Genomic DNA, 22,826 nt, shown 5'->3' on the forward strand with positions numbered 1-22,826 from the left:
TTGCAGATTTGACAAGCGTATTAAGTGTCATGTAGGGTATGCTGAAGGTGATAAGGGTTTTTGTAAAAAAAAAAAATTCAACTACATAGCTTTCAGGGGTAAAAAGTCGGGGGTTTTGGGGGTACCCCTCGTATAGGTCACTATGAGTCAGAACCACCTGGGCAACACACAACAGAGATGTTTCAAAGAGCTCTGCTTGTGTAACAATAAAGCAATAAGACGCTAACCAAAGGGTTACCATTATAAGCTCACCCAGCAGCTCTGCTCGTGAGGCCTGGGTGACCGGTTTCTGTAAAGAGGATGGTTCCCCAGACCACTCTTCTCTGTCCCCTGGGGCCACTAAGCAGCCAAATGGGCCCTAAGTGCACTCAAGTGGACAAAGGCTCTCGAGTCAGCAACTTAGTACGGTGTCAAACGTTTTGGAAGGGAACTTCTGGTGACCCGAGACCATGACAGCTGACTTAATCCAAATCTCTCCACACATCCCCAAACTGTACACGGCAACAAGAATAAGGGCACACAATGCCTTTGGCATCATAAACTCCAGATTGCCCCTGGGAGAGTAGCAAAAGCAGTATCATTTTCCACAACTTTCTCTTGAGCGGCTGGCTTGAGTCTTTGCGAGGGCCTGGTCAGAGTGGGCTAAGGTGCCCAACAATATGCACAGATTTGCTTCGCTCGCACCTGTAGAGAGGCGGAAGCCTTGACTTTACATCTTCCTGGAGCAGCAAAAAGGATGACTCCACAGCTCAGGGCGCTCTTCTTTAGAAGCCTCGTGAGACAGGGCGAACGAAATGAGGCAAAAACAGAGTGGTGTATCAGAAAGCTCAGCAGTCAGGATCTATCACATTGTAGTGAAACATCTTTTAAAAACAGAGTTCATCCCCCAAATCCATGACAAACAAAATATCAGGATTATAGATAACGACAGAATGGGTGTGGCTGGTAGTGCTGTCTCCAGTTCTAATACAGCCTCACCGCCCTCGAAGGCTCCCTTAGCTCCTCAGTGCCGCTAGAGGAGAAAGACCATCCACGCGTGGTTGGCTGAACAAATACCTTTATATCTCACAGTTTAGGAAGCCAGAATCCAGAATTTCTTCTCTGTACCTAATCTGCTCTTTTTCTTTTCCTCAAAGGTAAACTGGTTTAAGACACACTGAGATGGTCTCATTAACGTAAGAATTGAAGTCCTATCCCCCAAAGAGGTTCTGTCCTCAAGTCTAGCGGTTCAAGACTTACACTATCTTTCGGTGGGTACGCAATTCAATCGTTGACAGCTGTACAGATAACTTAGGCTGCGGAGCTCCGCTTGAAGCGCCCTCTCCTTGGGGACAAGGAGCCGGCGATATCACTGTGGCTTTTGTTGGTGTTCTTTGATGTGTGTCTGTTCGCCCTAAAAGTGACTCCTGCTCACCCTCCCTTTGTCCTGCACAGTGATGCAGCCTTTCCCCTCTGACCAGGCCCTCAAGCCAGCCGCTCAAGAGAAAGTTGTTGTGGAAAATGATACTTGTGTTTCTACTCTCTCAGAGGCAATCTTGGGAGTTGCCGTGTACAGTTTGGGGGATGTGTGGAGAGATTTGGATTAAGTCAGCTGTCATGATCTTGGGTCACTAGAAGTTCCCCTCCAAAACTTTTGACACCGTATTGAGTTTGCTGACTCGAGAGCCTTTGTCCACTCAGAGTTCTGAGTGGGGTCTTCCTCCTGAAAGGCTTTTCCTCGCTTCAGATGGAAAATTATCAGACGTGGAAAATGTGAAGCAACGACGGGTGCATCGAGCTTAATATTCAAAGTATAATATCCCTTTCACGGACATAACAACCTCCCCTAAATTACTTTTTACGATTCAAGAAGCTGCGCTCTGGAAATCCCAACCTTGTCCCGTAAAAAGCTCTAACTACACATGTAAACAACCACATGCTTTAAGTGGAATACAATGTTGGATTCATGTCTCTAAGATTATTTCATTACAAGTTATCCTGTAGCAAATGAAATTCCGGGGAGCTCAGATGAGAAGGGACTGCCCTGGTTTCCTGGTTTGTGAGTTTCATAAAGCACATTTAAGGTGCCATCTCCCGGCGATAGCTTTTCTATACCTCTAAATGAAAGCACGCCTTTTCCTCTCACGTTATGGGCTGCAACAGGCTGCCATCGTGGTCATTGGCCATGTATTTCTACACAAGTCTAAAGAACATTCAATGGACAGTATTGTCATCTCGTCACCGAAACAGACATTTTCTGATATAAGCTCTGTGTATTTTATCAACATCCATTTCCTGGTCTTGGTATTATACTGTAATTATGCAAGATTACAGTGGACTATATAAAGGTTCCATGAAGGATACACAGGACTTTCTCGGATGTTTCTTTTCCTGTAAATCTATAGTTCATTCAAAAATTTGTTTTAAATCTAAGTTAAAATCAACAACAGTAAGAGAGTTTTTCTTAACTGATATGAAAAGGTTTGGGTCTGGAATCTTAAGCAAAGAGAAGCAAACTGTTCAAACTTCTTGCCCAACAACTTAAATTCCAATTGTAAATGGGGTCACCTATACATCTTTCTAAATCAAGGTAGGGTCCATTTCTATCAACGCAGCCGACTTGCACCAATACCCAGTGCTATCAGAAGAACAGTGTCATTGCCTTGGCTGACGATTGCCCTAGGACTGCTAGTCCTAATTCTGACCTACCAGACTGGAAAATCCGTTTGACCCGGCCTCATGCATTGGGCAATATTTGACTGTGTGTAACAGGCTAACTTCAGGAGGAAGTGGCTTTCACCTCCACTAAAGAGTGACAGTCTCAGATGCCCCCAGTGCAGGTCTAGCCTGTCAACATTGACTCCATGGCGGTGAGGTTTTTCGAATACGTTTAATAATAGGCTCCAAAGATGTTGCTGTTACTAGTTACTGTTGAGTTTATTGTGGCTCACAGCTACCCCTGTGTGACACTGTAGAAATGCCTCCCAGATAGCAGGCCATCATGCCTGGGACCTGGGACAGTTATTTTATTCCAGTAAGGACTCTTGGGGACGTCGGCAAAATGAAGGATCGTGGATTATCCGGTTGACCCGGATACAGTGACAAGTCTCCCTATCACAGAAAACTAGTGGGAGATGCTAGCTGAACCTAGACAGAAATGAGAAGGCAATGTTAAAGTGGAGCAAAGAAAGACACAACGATGCAAGCTTTTGAGATTGGAACGATGCAGCCACCTGCCTCGGAATGTAGCAGCGATCAAACGAGAAGAGGCGAAAAACTGCTCCTTCCCTGCAGCTTCTTCGGGAGTACGGCTCTGCCAACACCTTCATTTTGGTCCCACCATATTAATTTTGGAATTCTGGCGCCCAGAACTGGGGTAAAACTAAATGTCATTGGTTTAAGCCTTTCCATCTACAGCCATCTCTTATACCATGCGCAGGAAACTGATAACACAAACTGGAGGAGGCTGATCGCTGCCGCATGTGATGAAGGGCAGAGAGCTGGCAGTGATAGCAAGAGGTTTACCGTTTGGTTAACCTCAGGGGCGCCTTCTAGCACAAAGATCCTCCTGCACTGTTAAATCTGTTTCCACTGCAACCTCGGTGCTCAGTGAAACAAAGAAAAACAAACCACTAAGCATAAGTCTTTTCTATCCCCAACTGCAATGGGAGCAGCCCAAGGTGCATGAGTGTTCGTCCTTTTCTCATACCATAACCTGGGTATGCAATCTAATTAGTTGCAAACACAGCCTCCATATTTATAAACATGCTAATATCATGTTGGCAAGGACTTTGCAACTCAAAATGTCGTTTACGGGCCAGCGGCCCCAGGTACCACATGAGAATTGGTTACAAAGGCTCACTCTGAGAACCTAACCCAGATCTGCTGGGTTTGAGCAAGAACCTGCACTTAGATCCTTGGCGATTTTGTTATAGACACGCCAGTTTGGGAATGTTTATTTAAAATACTCAGAAAACCAGCAACATCTTGAAATGGTCTCAAACCGCAGAGCCTACCACACACAACAGCCTACCCAGAGTGCGCATTGGTTTAAAGAACACAGGCCTGCGTGCACAAATGCAGCGTCTGCTGTTGTACTGGCAGCAGGAGGGCACTTTGACATAATGCACATCACTAGAAACATTGCGGACATGACATTTCCTATAAGAAGTAAAAATGATGTCTTTTCTCTAATATTTGCCCCAAACAGCTCTTATTCAAGCCTGATGGTCAAGTTTCATAACGCTTTCTTCAAGAAATCTTCTCTTGGTTCCAAGAGAAGGGCAAGCTTAGCCCAGTTGGTTTTCTGGTTCCTATTGTTGCTTAGCAATTAGCAGCCTCCTCTTTTGTACCAATTGGAGAGCCAGGCAAGCGTTGTCTGTGCTTGAAATTGCACAAAATCTGTTTGGGGACAGCGATGTCTCCATGGTCCCAATTGTGCTGTTTGTCTGGATCTCTCTTACACATGTTTTCAGAATCAGAGGGTTATCTGAAGCAAATCTTTGTTTCTGTTAACCATGTTTGCAATAATGCAGCATTTTGACCTGATTTCAGCAGAACACACAATACATTTCTCCCATGCCACTAATTTCTTAGTTTAAAACAGGTTGCGTTTGTCCTTTTTCTTTCTTTCTTTTCTTTCAAGATAAAAGCCAAAGTTGAAATCAATTTACTTTTAGCTACTTTTACCTGCACTCCGTTGATGGGAAAGGACATTCTTTAAGCAGACATTTTAAGCTAACATTTAAGACGAATATATTTCTTTTGCAATGTTTGTTTATAAAGAGAGTGCTCCTGTGGTCTGTGCTTATCATTGGAAAAATAGCTATGAACTCTAAAGTAGCAAAAGCCAAAAGAAGAATGAATTATTGGAGGAAAAACTCTTTGCTAATAACTTATTGAATAAGAGGAATACAATTCGTCCATCAAACTGACTTCAATTCTAAGTCCTTCCTCTGGAACATGCCCTCCTGGGCCTGCAGCCGGTACTATCGCTGAAACCATAAGCAGCATCTAGTCCAGTGAATTCCTCGTGCTGGAGGATAAATGCAAGCAAGTCAAGTTTAACTCACCTTTGAGGGCACATCAGTGGGTAGAAAAGCAGGAATGGGGTCAGATGCTGCCTACTCTTCAAACCAAATCATCATTTAAAATAGTATGGATAAATGTTTAAAAAAATCAATTGCCATAGGGTTGATGTTGACTCATAGCAACCCAATAGGACAGGATCGAACCATCCTTTTATGAGAGCAGAAAGTCCGTCTTTCTCCCTCAAGGAAGCTGGTCGTTTTGAACTGCTGACCTTATATCTAGCAGCTCAATGTATAACCACTATCAGTGCTCTGTGCCAGACAGGAATAAAAGGTTAGTTGATTTGATAATTTTCCTTGCTTTCTATTTCTTCCTAGGAAAACTGAGAAAGGAAAGTCTACATTTTTAATAAGAAGAAACTCACTGTAAATGAAAACTATATAGCAAAGTCAGGCTTATTTGTATTTCAGAATCACGCATGGGCATTCCTTTTGCTGAGAAAGGACGCTTTTCTAGAAGCCAAAATTACTAAAGGTGCTATTTTCTGATAAGTATTATCAGTATCATATTTTGTTAAGTCTTACGAGGATACAAATCCTAATTAAAATTACCATACCAGAATGAAACCCCTACCATTAAATAGCTCTCTCATTCCCCGTGATAACCCTGTCAGCATAGTTGAAGTGCCCCATATGGCTGTCACGACAGTAAGCTTTACAGAAGCCGACTGCTCATCACCCACAGAGCAGTTGCTGTGCTGAAGCCACCGACCTGGCCGTTGGTAGAACCATTGTGCCACCAGGCACCCTCAAAGTGTCTATTATTTATACATTAAGTTGTCATCAGAAAAGTGAAAGCATCTCTTGTGTGCAGATGGGATTTCTCTCAAAGGCCATACATGGAAGAAAGGTCGATGGCACAAGAGTTTGGGTACCGACAGAAACAATAGAAAAATTGTGCTGCAAATTCTGTAGTTCCTGGTGCACACACGAGCCTGTTATCCACAGGGATGAGCTTCAAACCCACCAGCCACCCTGGGGGAGGAGATGGAGCTGTCTGTTCCTCCAAAGGTTTACAGCCTCCCAAAGCTGCTACCGGGTCTCTGTGAGTTGGAGTGGACGTGATGCAAGTGGGTTGGGCTTTTAGATGAGATTGTAAGTAAACAAAAACACAAGACAACATCTCACTGACATCGAGTCATTTCTGACTCACAGTGACCCTAGAAAACAAGGTGGAATTGCCCCTGTGGGTTTCTGAGACTGTAAATCTTTACAGGAGTAGAAAGCCTTATCTTTCGCCAGTGACTTGAGATAAGAGGAAGGCATTATGAGCCTGGTTTTGATAAAGTTGTGTCATTTTGGACAAAAGGACCTTTTTGAGACTTGGATTATTACAGCATAAAATTTAGTGGCACTTACCTACTTAGTAGTGGGACGTCTAAATGATTCAACACTGGGCTACTAGTAAAAATGCTGGTTACTAGAATCCACACTGTGGCATCTCAGAAAACGGGTCTAGTGATGATCTTCCAAAAGTTCCCAGCCTGGAGAAATCCTGCAGAGCAATTTTACCCCACACTCATCCAGTCAGTAGCAACTAGCTACCAAAAAACCCAACAACCTGGAAGTGTCCTGGTGAAGACTAAGTTAAACTCTGCCTCGTAATCAGCACACGATACTGATTCTTGCACACAGTAGGTACTCAGTTCTTAGCGTGTGGTTAGCAACTCCATTTGCAAGGGTATTTTTCCATAGTGCGTCAATAATATGCTAAGGTAAACGATATATTTACTGTTTACAGATGATGCCAAGTTGGCGTCAATTCACGGTGACTCTTTGGGCAACTGTACCAAAAGTGGCCCTGTGTCCCTCTCAATAGTTGACATGCTTCTGTCCATTGTTACAGCCACTGTGTATTTTGAAGGTCTTGCAGCTTAGCAGCACGTCTCTAGCCCTACGTAGAACAACATTCTATTGTTATGTGAGGGTTTGCACTGGATAATTTTCAGAATCAAATCACCAGGCCTTTCTTCCCCATTGTCCACCATGCACGGTACTTGTGACATGAGCAGTATTGCTTCCAAAATCATAGCAACACGACAGCCATCAGTGATAGATAAATGGTGGAACTGTTCACACAGCTGGAAGCGAAATCACAAGATGGGGTCAGAAAGGAGAGTGATGGTGTTTCATGAATACCAGCATCTAAGGAGAAAGAAGAGATCTTGTCTAGCAAAATCTGTCTGCCCAAGCAACAGGTCAAGGGATGTTTTATAGGGAAGACTTAGAGGAGGGAATCTTTTAGAGCAATCCAGCCTCAGGTAGGCTGTCTGCTACTGAGACTGCTCTCTTTGTTTGGATGGGGCATCTTTGTAACCCTGTGGCAGATATTATCAGTAAGCTTTGTCCTTCGACTGGAGATGGGTTAGTTTCTAATCTAACTTGTAAAGGAAAACACACCAAAGATTTGCCCATTTTAAATGATTTTTTACAAAATTGCAAGATTGAAGCAAAGGAGAGAAAACCATACGAAGTCATATCAGGATCCTGGAACCCAATGCGGCATCAGAAAGACATCATAACTTGGTACCTTTCTGTCCCCAAGATGTACACAAACCCACTCCTCTACAGGCCGAGAGCAAGCAAACTGGTCCTCAAGGTTAATCAAAAGCTATTGTTTGTCTCACCCTCATTACCAAGTTGGACCCAGTTGAGGGTCTAGTTTCCTCTTGCTCCCATCACCGACGAGGAGATGAGACTTTTAGTCCGCAGAAGAGAAAGCCCGTTCCCAGGCTAGAGCAAGGCACAGGCCTGCGGGCCTCCATGTGGAACACAGGCGTCTAATGGCGTGAGTTCCCACAGACAGACACAGCTCACCCAAGGTCCACCACTGCTCAGCTAATGAAACACAGTGAAGGAGCTGTCACGATAATTGACTCAATAAATACAAATTGTTGGTTTATTTGATAATTTGCACCAATAACTTATTTTACTGTGCATCATGCATTTCTGAAATATTTTTATGAATAAGCATATTTTGCTCATTGTTTTCAATATTTCCTGTTATTTTTACATGCCACCAAAAAGAATACCAGGAAAAAAGTGATACAGTATCCTTAAGCATGTTTCTGACCATAAATGTGACACATGGAGTAACCGCTGATTTTTTATAAAATACTAGAGTTATATAAGCTACTTCCCTTTTTGCCTTACATTTAAACACTAGGAATAATAGTGTTTATTTCACACACCTCTAGCAAAGATTGAAATGAAATAATAGCTAAAGCATCTTACACATGGGAGGTGTTTGAGTGCTTCCGTGTATTTACTCAGCAAATATCTATTAATTAACTACTATGAACTAATTTAGGTGTTAGAAGACTAGATGCCAAAAAAGAACTAAGATTCGAGCAGGGAGAGCCTAACAAAGAAATAAAATATAAAGTAATTTCAGATAGCAATAATATCTATGAAGAATATAAAAGAAGATGATATGGTAGTGACCATTACTTAATTATTATTGCATAGTGAATTACCAACCAAATTCTCTGACTTAGAACAACAGCATTGCTATCGTTCAGCTAAACAGTGTTTCTGGACTCAGCTTGGCTCACTCACTGTCCACTTAGGTACTGTGTTGGGGCAGTGGTTTTGATGATTCTCTTCCTAGTCTTTGACTTGAGTCTCTGCTGTGATGGGGATCAGTTGACTCTGGTTGAGATCTCGTGGCGCTCCTCTCTGAAGACTGTCATCTTGCCACAGACCAAACTTGCCATTGTTCCGCTAGGTTGTCTAGATAAACCTATGAGGCATGTCTTAGATTTGTAGGAAAACTGAAAGGGCTTCTAAAAATTCATGGGGAATTTTCATTATCTTTTAATTGCATTTTCCCCAAACCGTTCTGAATTCCCCTTGAAGATATCACCGTGCATCATGGGAGAAACTGAAAAGTAATGTTTTGAAAAAGCTCTGACTATAGAAAGGGATGCGAGCTTGCTTCCATTTTTGCAATGAGTCTACCCAGTGACTTCTGAGGGTTCTTTAAAGATGCTGGTCCGAGGAGCTAGTGTGAGTAGGTGACTTGTCAACTCAGAACAAGCTGCCCTACTAAAGATTTCAGAAGAGTCTTTCGGGCAAAGAAACTAGCACAGGCAGAGTCTATAAAGTGAGAACGACACCTTCAGCAGTGTCAAAGAGTAGACAAAAGGCCAGCGTCACCTAAGTTATATGCTTGGGACACACAATTAAAAGAAAGCGGTTAAGAGTAGAAATGTAAGAACTATAGACAGGAACCAAGAGACCCAACTGGGTACAATTATTTTGTAACGACTGAAGGTACTTCCACTGTTTCCACAGAGAACTACTAGCTCACACAGAATCTGCAACCTCCTCATGAATCCCACCCCTCAAAATCTGTGGAGGCTGATGGCTTCCAGATTGAAAGCTAGGCAGAGCATGTATTGTTACAAAACACTGAGCAGAGTTTTTATAGTAGATCACTTCCATTCCTCCTACAAATGCTATGGGACCTTTCTGTCGAAGGTGATTCTGTACCATTTTCTTAAGTAATTTTAGTGTGTGTGTGTGTGATTATCAAAGATATTTTTCTTCCCGTAACTTGAAGCATAGAAAACTCTACTCTCAGCATCCTAAGCACTTATACTTCACAATATGGAAATAGAGACTGCAAGAGGAGGAAGGGCAGATGAAGACAAGGCCAATCGTTGGTCCATGTTCACAGAATAGACGAATAGACCTGCATCTAACAATCTATTAGAGCAGTGGTTCTCAACCCTCCTAGTGCTGAGACCCTTTAATAGTTCCTCATGTTGTGCTGACCCCCCAACCATAACATTATTTTTGTTGCTATTTCACAATTATAATTTTGCTTCTGTTATGAATCAGGCGATGACTGTGAAAGGGTAATACAGGTAAAATTTTCATGCTCAGAATTACAGGTCTTGAAAGACGACTCTGGTGGGTGAAGACTCTCGGTTATGAGATATAAATAAATCTTACTGTACATTCTTATGACTGAACACAGCCCCTCCAATAACCCCCCATAAAAGAACTGTCATAAAGGAGCTACCCTCCCGTATGAATCATTTCTGTTGTCTGGCTCCTTCACAAAGCCTAAAGCGTATCTGTAGGGAAAAGCAATCAGGTTCTATAGCCAACGCACTACAAAATATAGCAAACTGTGTTCTGACATCTCTTGCTGATAATGATCAATAATAGAAGCCCCCTGGGGAGGGCTCGGGGGGGGGGGGTTGAGGTCAACTAGCACCGGGTCAAGATGATGCCTCACTTCACTGCTTGTCTATGATGTTAAATGTGTATAATATCACCCATTGATTATGTAATATGTTACCTATATGGCTGGCATGCCTTATGAAAGATCTGTAAGCTCCGTTATATATGCCCAATGAAAAATCCATTCACTCAGTGCTGACATGGAACGAGGAACCCCTGTGCCCCACTGTTTGTCTGTCTGAAATATTTTCCACCATTGCAAAGTCGCTCCTGAGTACCCGTTTGAGTGTTGGGGACCCCTCTCACCCCAACAGGCAAGAAGCTTGGGTTCTAGATCTGGTCAAAGAGGCAAGACTATATATCATTCATTTTTGCATAATTAAGTCTTTGGAGGAAGCATTAATTGACTCCTTAGAACTGCCTGCCTGGAGAGAGAAAGGACTGAGACGGAAGGAAGGAGAATCATCACAGACCAGAGTGAGATCATCCAAAACCAGCCTGAAAGGACCCTGGCAGTGAAAGGCTAGCCTCCTTAGCGTGTCCACATGCATGATATATGATACTGAATCCACCTCTAATCGACTAATCAGACCAGCTCATAAGGATGGACATTAGCGATGTTATTCTGCGGAACTTTCTCAAACTTCCTTGGCATTAACTTTCTCATCGCTAAAATGCAACCGGTTAGAATGAGAAGAACGAAATGATCTCTAGTGTTCTCCCGAGCTCTAACACAATAGGATTCTATGGCATTCACTCTGGAGTGCAAGAACATTCCTGCGGAGGAGAAAATAGAAAGGATCAGATGCATAGTGCCATTGTCTTCTTTTTCGAAAAGGATATGTTTAGAAAATGACTATTGGGCATCAACAAGCATGCTGAATTAGGCCTGTTAAGCACACGGGACATTCACCATGAGAAGAAAAGAAAAAGAAAGGCCATACCCTATTCTCTATGGAGGTTTTGATTTTATAATAAACTTTGTGAAGTGGCCAAAGCATTTTTTGGCAAGAGACTAATCCTACCTATTAACCCTCCCTTAACCCAAATCTCCAACAAGTATGCAGGGGATTTTAAAAGTTCATGGAAAATGAAATAAAAAATAATAGAATTATTTCCACCAACTTTTGGAAGCCCCTTCATACCTGCTGATTCTTCCTCTTGTTTAAAACCCCACGTTCCACTTTTCCCTTATTCTAGATGGTTCTGTACAGGGGCGACATACGGCTGTCGATCACATCGCTAACTTCCATCACCACACCCAGAAGTGGGCACCTGGCTAGAGGTGGTCAATCACATTCCATTTCCAGGGTTTGTTTCTTGCACTGAAAGCCCAGGGGTGAGTTGCCTCACCCGGGGCAGCCACGGAAAGGGAGCAGAGGGGATTGTCCAGTGCACCAGCATCTCCACCAGGGCTTGTGAATCATGGGTGGCTGAGCCCCTCTCAGAGCTGCTGATTCAGAAATCTGATGTGGGGCTGAGCACTGTGACAATGTCTCAGTGATGCTGATGCCGCTGCGAGGAGGACCTCACTTTGACGACCACCGCTTCCCAGCTGCACTGCAGTCTTGCTATCAGTTCTAACTGCTTAACTCTTTATTCAATCTCTAACAAATTCCTCTTAATTAAGTTGCTGAAGGCTGGATTATTTTTTTTACCCTGTGGTGGAGTTCTGGAATATCTGAAGCGTAATATTGCCCTAGCGCAATTTCTAGAGTGAATTTGATCAATATCATTACTATATCATTGAATAAGTATATAATCTCTAAAAATTTCTAAGACATTCATGATTTTTTAAGATGATCCATAGAGGACTACATGGATCTGAAGATTAAGAGTTCTTCAAATAGGCTGTGTGCTCTGACAACACATCGTCATGGATTAACTTGCTTCTCCTTTTTAAATGCTTTTATTTTCAGTGCGCATAATGATTAGGGCCTGGGCTTTGCAGCCATAACAAATAGAGTTGTGAGTTTTAAAAAGTCCGCCTCTTACTAATTTTGTGATCTGGAAAGATGCTATGTTCCAACTGTTAAGTATTTAAGATATGAAATTTAATAACTGCTCCCGAAGGATGTTAATTATAGACTGTACTACAGATGATCATTTTAGGGGGTTATTTTGGGGGGTGCAGGAAACAGCAGAACCTGGGCCACGAGTGATTCGTGCAAAAGGAGGAAGATGTTGGTTCTGATCAATTAGAAAGTATTTCCAACCTCGACTCAGGGTCTGGAAAGCCCCCATCATACTCTGTTCCCTCCAGTCCTCTTGTTCTGTTTCCTCTGTGTTGGCTTCATAACTGTACATGCGCTTAGCACAGGGGTTCTCAACCTGTGGGTCGTGACCCCTTTGGGATCAAACGACGCTTTCCCAGGGGTCACCCAATTCATAACAGTAGCAGAATGACAGTGATGAAGTAGCAACAAAAATGATTTTATGGTTGGGGGGGTCACCACAACGGGAAGAACTGTATGAACGGGCCGTGGCATTAGGAAGGTTGAGAACCACTGTTCGGCAGGAAGCACCCGAGGGGGCTACTGCAATCTCTAAGCTCAGTCCATCAATGGGAAGAGGGAATCCTTTTGCCAAAGGCCCCAGATAAAGTCTGAGGTGGACTTATTGATAGGTTCTGGCTTGGCTGATTTTGGTTAGACAATTAGAGCTTGCCAATAGGCCAGGTATGCCAGGAGAAGCTGAGGCCATCTGGCTTATAGGAACCTCAAATGTGCCCTTTGGTCTTCTGCCATGTGGTGATTATTCTCAGGCAGAAACTTAAAGGACCTTTCTAGAAAAAACCCTTTGAAGCATTTCAGGGTTATGATAATTCACTGCACCACTTTTTAAAATATTTCATTGATTATAGTTGGGCCAAAATTTCACTCAGAACCTTAATCATAGATTCTTAAAATTCTAGACCTTAATTATATACACACATCTACTGTATGTATGTATGTATGTATGTATATATATATCCCTGCTCTATATTAGTATCACTTTATTGTCAACTATTGTAAATATGCATATGATCTATTAATAGTATAATTAATGTAGGCAATGGTATAGAATTTTAAATACTGTTGAGAAGAGAAATGTATACACATAGGACTTCTTTTTAGACTAAAATACATGGATTGTTGGCTTATATATACACATTAAAAACTTTAGTGACTGGACACTCTATGTGCAACAATGATTATTGAGGATGGGGTGAAACTTTTAAGAGTTCTCCCATACACAGAGGGAGAACTATGCCTATCGGACTAAGATACGTCATTAAAACCAAAGAGGATGAAAACATGGTAATCTTAAATTACCAATTATTGGGCATCCCCAAGGCAAGAGCTTTGAACCAAAGTCTAATAACCTCGAAATCCACAACCTTGGGATAGTAGTTATCTACGTCTCCTCAGCCTAAATCCAAGTCAGTATTCCCATTCCTTGAATTTGCTCTTGGTGTGTTGAAGGTGAAATCTAGTTCACTCAGTGAGGTTTCTGAGTCAGCTCCTTCTGGTGTGGCCTATGAAGGGTTTTGTGCACCTCAAAAGGACAAAGTCTAAAGTCCCATCGTCTATAGTACATAGCCTAGGTCATCAAGGGCCGCATAGGAACTTGCAGCCCTAGAGTTCTGCAAACTTCCTGCTCAGCAGTGGAGGGCTCTTTCCACTACAGCTCAGATGCCTGTGGGATGGATGGTTCTGTCCAAGACTTACTGAGGATTGCTAAGGAATCACTGTGATTTACTGAATGCCTACCATGTGCCAGGACTATAGCACTTTCAATACAACTCCTAACATATCCTGAGATGCCTGTGTGCTCACTGATTTGGCTTTCCTCCTGCACTTGGTGTCATGGCGTGTGTTTTGTGCGATGGAGAGGACTTTGTAGATTGATGTTGGACATATGGGCTAATGCTGGACTTGTGGGCTTGGACAGCACTGCATTGGGATGCTTTCATAATGTACACTTACCATTTATATAAAGCTCTCTCTTATATACTTATAAGTTTTTGTGGATTTGTTTCCCTAGTCTACCCAGATGAACACACATGGCGAAGGAAAATTGTTGAAGGTACTGGGATACCTCTAGAAGTTCTGCAGAACAAGAAACAATATGAAAAGTATAAATTAGAGTTTTCACAGGCAAATTTATGCCAGATTAGGCATAAGCAATCATATTTAAAATATAATGGGTAATTGGGTAATAATGATGGAATTTAAGGTTCTCCAATGACCAGATGCTGATGAGAATGTTCAGCTCACTTCTACTCATTATTTGAATGGGTGGTTACAAAGAAGGTCCCTTCTGACCTGTGCCTTTAAATAAACATTACAGGTAAGTTGGAAAAGGTGCACACAATTCTTTAAGTGAAAACATCCTTGGTTGTCTAATGGTTTATGCAGTGGACTTCTAACTGGAAGGTCAGCAGTTCAAAATCACCAGCCACTCCCAGGAGGAAAGGTGAGGCTTTCTACTCCCATGAAGATTTACAGTCTCAGTATTCGATTGGGGGCAGTTCAATTCTATCCTTTAGGGTGCTGTAAGTCAGAATTGACCGGAGGCAGTGAACAAGGGAGAGTAAGAATGGCTTGAAGCTTCTCTCAATTTAAAAGCTGCAGATGAAGGTGATTATGATGATTAATTGAGCCAACCTCTGCGGGCATTTCCCAATGAAGAAGGCAAGTACCAACAGCCTGAGTCGGATATTCACAAACTGGGTACTCACTGCACGGCCTTTTACTGATGTCTTTTCTCAGGTGTGACTCTGGCCTCTGTTTTCAATTCCCCTTTCTGCATGTATTCTCTTATGATGGCCATATAAACCTTGTTATTCTTGTAAAGAGTTATACAATTTGATTAGAATTTGAAAGGGCTTTTGGACACTTACCAACCTGGCATCGTTGATCTGGTAATAGCTGTAGGCACGAATAGGCTAGAGTTGGATTGAATTGGAGGGCTGAACTTTCTGAGTGAATGATCCAAAACTCTTGGAAAAACAGCAGGAGTGTTTGCCAAACCGAAACAGATACCTGTGGGTAAAGGAAGGTGAAAGATCTTTTTACCTTGTTCACTGTAAATTGTGCATCTTTTTGTTTTCATGGGAAGCCTAATGAAATGGTTTCTTGAAAGAGGTATTACTGGACTTTAAAAGTATGGCATATGCTCCTATTTAAAAAGAAAAACACCATTGCTTGCTTTTGCATTAAAAAATATTTCCTATATCTCAATAGATGGATGGTGGGACTTCCCTTTACCTACTTTGGATATGCTGTTAGGAGAGACCAGTCCCTGGAGAGGGGCAGTGAAGGGGAGGAGGGTCCACAGGGAGATGGATTGACACAATAGCTGCAAGAATGGGCTCAGGCACAGCAATAATTATGGGGGCGAAGCAGGACTGCGAAGTGTTTCATTTGGTGGTGCATAAACTCGCTATGGATTAGACCAACTTACTGATGACACACAACAGCAACAACCATACATGAATGTATTTCAAAGTGTTTTCCAGGAGTTGTTGAACTCCAAGAGCAGTAGTTCCTCAATGGGGGCAATATGGGGCCCTAGGGGTCATTTGACAGTGTCTGCCCATTTTCTGGTTGTCCCAACTAAGCACTGGTTCTACTGGTAACTAATCAGTAGAGGTCTCTGATGCTGCTAAACATTCCTCACAAGACAGTCACACAAGAAAGGATCATCTGGACAGAATGGCAAAAATGTGGTTGAAATTGAATAACTCTTCACTAGGTCACGTAGGATCCTGAAGATAAAAGGAACTAGTCTTGCTTGGGAAGCTCTTGGACTCAAGCCCCAAGGCATGGTGCTGGTATGTACTATGGAAAAGCAGTTCTTGCCCTAAATGCATCTATTCAATGAGATTGCAAGGTCCTGGAGAGCAGGAAGCAGGCTCATTATTTCTTTGGCAGAAATCACGAGCAGCTAGCTAGTCTGTAAGTTTTGGAACGACGTGGCAAAAGAAAACCGAGATCGCTCTCAAATAATCAGCATAACAAGGGTTGAAGGAGATTATAGAGGATCCCACAATATGGTGGAAATCAAATGAATCAGAGTGTGCTCGGCATGAACTTGCTGTAAACGTGTTTGTGTTGCTGATGTCATTATTAGGAGCCCTCAAGTGGGTTTCAACTCACAGCAGCACTGTGCACAGCAGAATGAAGCACAGCCTGGCCCTGCTCCTTTGACAGCATTGGGAGCAGGTTTGAGCTCATGCAGGTCTGTGTCAATCTGTCTTTCCAAAGGCCTTCCTCTTTCTTGCTGCCGTCTTACTCACCAAGCATGATGTCCTTTTCCAGGGACTGCTCTCTCCTGAGAATGTGTTGAAAGCCCTTGAGAGGAAGTCTTGCCATCCTCACTTCAAAGGAGCATTCTGGCTGCACGTTGTCTAAGACAGACTTGCTTGTTCTCTGTGGTACCATCCATATGCGTCAGCGCATCATAATCCAAATGCATTCACTTTTCTTCGGTCTTCCTTATTCAATATCTGACGTTCACAAGCACAAGAGGCTTTCGAAAATCCCACGGTGTGGGTCAAGCACACCTCAGTCCTCAAAGTGAGATCCTTGCTCTTCAACATTGGAAAGAGGCCTGGCATAGCTAGTTTGCTCAATGCAGCACATCTTTTTTGTGGATCCAAACAAAATGCAATCTTTGACAACTTCATTCTTTTCTCTGTTTACTGTGATGTCATCTATTGGCCCAGTTGGGAAGACTTTTGTTTTCTTTTACATTGAGTTGCAATCCAAAGCAATGTAGACCATCAAGTGCTTCACGTCCTCCTCAATTGCAGCAAGCCAAGTTATTCCCTCTGCCTATTGCAGGCTGTTAACAGCCTTCCCCCGATCCAATGCTAAGTTCTTCTTTGTACAGTCCAGTTTCTCTGCTTTTTGCTCAGAAGACAGATGGACCAAGTATGGGGAAGGATGCTAACCTGACGCACACCTTTCCTAATTTTAAACCACACAGCATGCCTTTGTTCTGTTTGGACGGCTGCCTCTCGGTCCAGGTACAGGTTCCACACGGGCACAATCAAGTGCTCTGGAATCCCCATTCTCCTCCAGGCTCTTCACAGTTTGTTGTGATCCACATGGCCCAATGCCTTTGCAGAGTCAATAAAACACAAGCAAATGTCTTTCTGGCGTTCTCTACCTTGAACTCAGATCCGTTTGAGGTCAGCAACTTCCTCTTTGGAATCCACCTTGATTTTCCAGCAGCTCCCTGTGGGATATACAGTTCTGAATGCTGCTGGAAGATCTTCGGCAAAATCTCACTTGCACGTGATGTTAATGATATGATCCAAAAAGTCCTGCATCCTGTCGGGCAACCTTTCTTTGGAATGGGTAAAGAATATGAACGCCTTCCAGTCAGTTAGCCAGGTAGCTGTCTTCTGAAATTCTTGGCATAGTTGAACGAGTGCTTCCAGTGTTCACCAGCTTGTTGAAACGTGCCGATTGATATTCTGCCAATTCTTGGAGCCTTGTTTTCACCTCATGGCTTCAGTGCAGTTTGGACTCTTCCTTCAGTAGCATCAGTTCTTGATTATATGTTACCTCTTAAAATGGATGAATGCTCACTAATTCTTTTTTGGTCCAGTGATTCTATGTTATGGAAACCTAGACAAAGTTATATGCAATATCTTCAAACATACATGTGTACCCTAATGCTCATGTATAAAAGTGATCGATAGTGTACAATGGTTAAACACAAATATCAATAACTTCATTAATATGTCCCAAGGCTACTGTGTTACTGCCTCCTTCTTACTTGGCCACATCTGCCCCACCTCTCCCTCTAAGTATTAAAATGTAATCCCTCATAGATAGTCCTCACTACTTGCTTCTTTCTTTTCTCTCTCTTCATTTTCCTATTGTCCCTGTGCTCCTGGCTGAGGTAAAACCCTTAGCCCTATTTCTCCCCTTTTCTTCCCTAGGAGTTCTATTGATATAATGAGGTACCTGTTAGGCTGCGACCACAAGGTCAGCAGTTGAAAACTGCCACTTCTCCATGGGTGAAAGATGAAACTTTCTACTCCCATTAAGAGTAACAGTCTTGGAAGCCCCCTGGGGCAGTTCCACTCTGTCCTATGGGGTCACTGAGTTTGAATGGACTCAATGGTAGTAAGTTTGATTCTGGTTTTGGTTCTGTTCCCTGTGTGCCCAGCCTCTGCCTTTCTCCCAAGGAGGCTTATCATCAATATTTCTTGCTGATTTGTAGCAATTTTAATTTTCCTCGATGATACTGCCGATTTACAAATAGAATCAAGGTTCAATTGAAAACCTATAAATCTTTCCCCAGACTATCCAAAGTTGATATTTGTCTTTTGGTGGACAATATAGATTTAATTATTATATAAAAAATAAACAGCTGAGGATAAGCTGAGCCAAGATCTTAAAACAAATTTGCTAATGGAGATTGATAAATGGGATGTCATTTTAACAAGAAAGCTCACTAGGCCCATATTTGTGTACCTGGTTTGATAATGACACATAGGATATCTTTGACAATATAAAGTGTCAAAATTCTATGATTAAGTTGATTGTTATTTTGTATCATGATACCATCATACATCTATTGGCACATTAGTAAGAGCAAGCTCCTGATATATTTACTCTTGATCAGAAATGGAAATATAGCTCCTTGTTTTAAGAAAAGGAGATGAAATATCAAATGCCTCAATGCCTTAATAACATTTTCTCTGGGCTGAGAAGCTTTCACCTAGTTGTATGAATGATTTACATAACAAAAGTTTTGTCTAAATCCACAACTGGTTTCAGATCACACCTGTTTAATCTCTCACTAACGGCTTTTGGGTAACATATCTGCCCACACATGAAGATTCCCAGGAGAACTCAAAAATCTTATAATCACATGGAAAGTATCCAAAGGGAAGATAATTGTTTGTGAGACAGAAAATCCACTTAAAAGAATTAAAAATATGCAGAAAAATAGATCTTATAGTCACCCAGTTTACAATGCTTGAAAATATTAACTCTTGAAAGCAAAAACTTGAACTGCATGCAGACTCAAATTTCAAAATTCTAATATTGTACTAAAGAAAAACATTTACTAAGGGCAATCAATCAACTATACAGTCTTTATAGTTGGTGTTCTAGAGGGAGAGGAAAACGGGAATGAAGAAAACAATGAGAGATTTCAAAAAGCCCATTGAAAACATGGAATTAAAAGAATGAAATTTTCTCACACATTTTTGGAAGACCCTTTATATAACTGGAGAAATAAAGTACATTATTTTCTACATTTGGTGAAAGACATGACTATATGGATTCAAGATGTTTACTTGTCTCTAAAGAGACTAAATGCTAAGAAGACCACACCAAAACTCATCTTCATTAAAATGTTGAATTCTGAAACCAAAGACCTCGTCTTGTAAATGTGACATTATACACAGGCAGCAACTGTTTAAGCTGTTGCTACCTTTTCATCAGAAGCAATTCAGAAGTCAGAATAAAATGAGATAAAACCTTCATAAGCTAAAAGGAAAAAATATATACATTCAGATGCCTATATTCAGCAAAAAGAAAAAATATCTTTTAAGATGAATATGAAGATATCTCCAGGTGAACGTATAAGTAATTTATCATCAGCAAACTGTCACTATAATGAAGGAGACACCCCAGCAAAGGGAAAGGATCCTAAATAGAAATGACAAGTTTTCAGAAAAGATTGAAGAGCACTGAAAACAGTAAATGTATAAGCCATGTTCACGAAGTCGAGGACCACATTTTACAGAAACTAGACCTCCCCAAATTGAAGGGGAGCCAATCAGACTCCCAGTAACTTAAAAAAGAAAAACCTCTGATGTTTGGGATTAAAATATGTAGAGACATGTAAGTGACTATGAAGAGCCAAGAAAATGTTGACAAAGTAGGAGAATGCTAAAGTATTAAACTACCAGACATCAGAATGTGTTATAAATCTACAGCATTAAAATAATACATTGACAAAATGATAAATAGACCAATGAAAATGAATACAATCTGAAAACAAACCAGAGTATTATGTGGTCCCTTGATTTAAGACTTGATGATGTGTCAATTGGATCCATTCCTCATCACACAGAAAGATCAAATCCAGATGGTGCATGAGAAAGGTAACATAATAAGACCTAGAGGGAGAAAACAGATGAGTATTTTTATTATAACAAGATAGATGACGATTAAAAATCAATAATCATAAAGAATAATATAATTCGACAATTAAAATCCAGGACTCTTATTTTCAGTAGTACATCAGTTGGAGCAGGGACCCAGGTAGCATAGTGGGTTATGTGTTGTGCTGCTAATCACAAGGTCAGCAGTTCCAAAACGACCAGCTGCGGCTTCTTGGGAGAAAGATGAGGCTTTTTACTCTCATCTATGGGGCAGCCCTACCCTGTCCTATAGGCTCACTAGTTGTCAGAATCAAATCAGTGGCAGTGAGTTTGGGTTTTTCTATATCAAGGACAGGGAAAAGGCAAACCACTATGAGGGGTAAGCTATTTATAACACATATATCTGCCACAAGATTTGTACCCCAAATATGTTAATAACTGTTACAAATCAATGTTAATATGATAGCATTAGAAAAATGTATGCAAGAGTCAAATTGTGCTGTTCGTTGCCACGGAATCAATTGGATCTCACGAGGGCTCCGGTGTCCAGAGCAGAACTCCCAAGGCTCCTCTGAATGGGCTCCAATTATAAATCTCGTGAATAGAAGTCAGTCAATTGCTTCAGCATTCAGGCCACCCCGGGACTCCTAATAACTCAAATAGGAATTCACAAAAAGATTATATCTGAATGACTTATAAAATATAAAGATGCACTCAGCATCAGTAAAATGCAAATTATGGCTGCAGTGAGCGATTCCCTCACACCTACTTGAAGAGATAAAGCCCAAAGACGGACAATGCCAAGTGTTGACAAGGCTGTAGAGCACAGGCGCTGAGGGTAAAGTTGTCCCTGCTGCTGCTGTTTGTGGCTGGCCCTTCGGCTCTGCCTCGTGGCAACCCCGGCACAACATGATTGGGCCATTGTGATTTTGAGGTCTTCATTGGCAGATTAAAAAGAAAATCAGGTGGCCATTTTTTTTCTTCCTTATCTTTTGTAGTCTGAAAGTGCCATAGAAACCAGCTCCATGGTCACACACCCCCCCCCCCAACAGAGCAGGGGTCTGCACATGAAGCCTTTGCCAATCCATATGAAAATCAGGAGGTAGCATCAACTAAAATTAAGCAATTCCACTCCTAGGTAGATAGCCAACAGACCTGGATACATGGGTTTATTCAAACCCCTGTACAAGAATTTTCACAGCATTATTTACAAATACCCCACACCGTAAACAATTCATATATCCATCAATAGTCGAATGGATAAATAGTGTGACGTCTTCATATACAGATTCTATACAACCATGAGAACAAACGAATGCTTGCATGCATAGTTTTCACAAATATAATTTCAAATGATAGAAGCCAGACGTTAGAAATAAGCTGTATAAAATTCAGAAATGGGCAGGATTTATCCATTGGGTTATAAATCAGGGTTTGGGGGGGAGTGACTGAGCAGAGGACATCATGGGGCATCTGGGATGTTAGTAACCTGATATTTCTTCATCCAGTTGCTGGTGTCATGTTTGTCTTCCTTTCATAAAAATTCATGGAGCTCTCTACTTCGCATTGGGGTACTATTCTGCATGAATATTAAATTTCAATAAATAGTTTACTGAATAAGACAGTACAAACACAGCGCAACATAAAGGACTGTGCAGGGAGCTTTGTTTTTCGTCAACCTTTAAAGAAGACATGCGATCAGACACAGAGGATGTTGAAGACTGAGTACTCTAGGAAACAGACTCTGATTGGGAGGTTTTTGTTGAAGACATGAATTAGGGAATGCGGTTCGAGTTCATCTCAGGGAAGAGGAGGAGACTGCACAGGAGACGCTGGCCTGTGATGCAGCCTATGGTGGGTCCACAGGAGAAACCGAACCTCTGCAGAGCTCGAGGACAGGGTGGGCCTTCAGAATTGTTTCTGCCCAGAGCATGAGAACTGCATTTTGATTTTCCTGCATTGACCAGTCATTGGATCTGGGCTGCCCTGAGAAGGGGCATGGCTCAGAGCTGACTCTTCAGCATAGAGAGTTTGAGAAGCTCGCTGACAGTTGGAAATCTTCGCAACCCCCCAAAATCTCACTGCCATCGAGTAGATATTGACTCATCATGAGCCCATAGGACAGGCTAGAACTGCCCCCTGTGAGTTTCTGAGATGGTTAACTCTTTATATGAGTAAAACCCCATCTTTCTCCTAATGTGCAGCCAGTGGTTTCAAACTTCTGGCCTTGCGGACTGCAGCCTAATACATAACTCCGATGCCACCACTGCTCCTCCACCTTTCCAAAAGCTGAGTGAATACATCTTTCAGTCCTGTTAGGCTACTCTGGCTATGCAGCAAGGAATTTTCACATGGGATCATTTGGGAAGAGCTCATGGGACAGTCTTGCTTTGGTGACACAGCCCACAGACTAACAGACTCCGAAATGCCAGTGCAATGACATC

Source organism: Tenrec ecaudatus, chromosome 4 (assembly GCF_050624435.1).
Source record: "Tenrec ecaudatus isolate mTenEca1 chromosome 4, mTenEca1.hap1, whole genome shotgun sequence".
Lineage (NCBI taxonomy): Eukaryota > Metazoa > Chordata > Mammalia > Afrosoricida > Tenrecidae > Tenrec > Tenrec ecaudatus.